Here is a 2,188-nt window from a genome sequence, read left to right as displayed (position 1 = left end):
AAACATCATATTGAGTCAGGTAACCCATATTCAGAAAGACAAACATAATATGTAATCACTCATAAATGGCTTTTAGACATAAAGCCAAGAAACCCCAGAGAACCTAGAGAACAAATGAGCCTCTAAGAGGGACATACAGGGATCGAATACATGGGAAGTAGAAAGAGATAAGATCTTCTGAATAAATTGGGAGTGTGGGAATCATGGGAGAGGGTAAAAGTGGAGTGGGAAGGAAGGGAGTAAAGAAAATTATATAGCTCAATAAAAACAATTAAAAAAAACCAACCCCTCATAGGTGTGTCCTATAGCTTGGACTTTAGTTAATTCTAAATGTGCTTAAGTTGGCAATTAAGATTGGCCATCACACATGTTTTTGAAAACTATAGTTGATGAGGTGTTGATCCCTCTCTCTCATGTGTTTGTGTGTATGTGATGTGAGCAGGCATGTGAGTGGTATGTGTATGTGCATGTGTGTGCACTAATTCATGTGTATGCTGAAGACAGAGGACGCCCAGTATCTTGCCTGCTCTCTCATTCACTAACTCATCACCTATTTTATTCACTAAAGACAGGCTATTTCACTGAACCTGAAGGTTGTCACTTGTTACTAGGTGGCCAGTAAGTCCTGGTATCTAAGGGTCTCCCCCCGCCTCCTTCCCAGAACTTAGGGACATTCACACAAACATGCTAGGTTTCCACACATGATGGAAATTTGATCTAACTCCTAATTCTGGTGCAGCAAGTACTCTTAACCACTGAGCAATCTTCCCAGCACATATTCATTATTTCAAAACAACTTATATAGAAATATTGAAGTCACAGCATAAGTATGAAGAACAATGGTAAATTATATTATTTGTTAAAAGGGACATAGACATATACACATGCACCTCTACACATTGCAACAGTGAAAACATACCTTTTTTGAGTTTTGTTTGTGATATCTAAACTTGAACTTGGAAGCTTACATCTGTTCCCAAAGATTAATTATGATAATGAGACAATTTTATTATTAATTTAATGGGTTAAGTGGAAACAAAATTCATTTCACAAAACAAGTAGTTTTTCAAAATTTATTTTTATTTTATGTGTTTGTATGTTGAGTCTGCATGTATATCCACCAGAAGCCAGAAGAGGGTGACAAACTCCATGGAACTGGTGTCACTGATGGTCTTCTGGAAGAGGAGTTAGTGTTCCTAACTGCTGAGCCCATCTCTCCACTCCAAGTACTGTCTTGGTAGATCTATAAAAAAAGGTTATTCAGAGGCTTTGTGCCCAGTGTGAGACCAGCACCAATACTGGTATCCCAAAGACGAATATGGGACCAGGATTTTTACACAGCTCCAATCTTGAACACTTTGCCTACACTTTACTACAAAGTCTGCCATAAGCAAAATGAAAACTTCTTCAATACTTGCAAAACCATGTTGATATCAATAGTGGGCTTCTTAGTGATCTTGCATCCACAAACAACCTCTCAGACACCTTCATTCTCTGGAGGAGTTAGTGAGTTTGAAGTGTGTAATTGTATATTTTTATATGTGTGTGCTCATTTGTGATGGGGGGGCACCTATCATGGCAAGCATATGGGATGTCAGAGTACAACCACCAGTGCTATTTTTCACCTTCCATTCTTCATGAGGCAGGGTATCTTTTGCTGAGCAAAAGGCTAGTTGGCCTGAAAGTTTGCAATTCTGTCTCAGACTCAAATTTGGCTTGCTTACACTGGGCCTACAGGTGCTACTGGTTATAGCTTTGATATGGGTTCTGGGGATCCAAGGTAAAGGAGAAAGTCTAGACAGATCAGTACTTTACCCTAGGAGTTGTCACCTTAGCCATAGCGTTTTTGGTATAATTTTTAAACTATAAAAATGAATTTCTAAAATTCCTATGTGTACTCATGTTGGCTATTTTAATTTTACTGGGCTTATTTTTCAGTTTAATTTGAGGCATGAAGTACAATTAAGTGCAAAAATTATTAATTCTCTAGGAGAAAAAAAATGCCTAGAATTGACGAATAAGACTGAGAAGCTGTCTTGTCACAGGATGAAGGACCCGACCCCCACAGCCTCCCCTGCTGTGATGCACTGGAGCAGGTCCATGTGTCAGGCCTCCCACTTCAGCTACTCCCTTTTCTTCTTCTTTCCAGATTTAGTAAATCTCTGGCAGCAAAGGAGGCAACACTTTG

Source organism: Microtus ochrogaster, linkage group LG1, assembly GCF_000317375.1.
Source record: "Microtus ochrogaster isolate Prairie Vole_2 linkage group LG1, MicOch1.0, whole genome shotgun sequence".
Lineage (NCBI taxonomy): Eukaryota > Metazoa > Chordata > Mammalia > Rodentia > Cricetidae > Microtus > Microtus ochrogaster.
The sequence above is the reverse complement of the archived record's forward strand: the minus strand, read 5'-3'. Positions refer to the sequence as shown.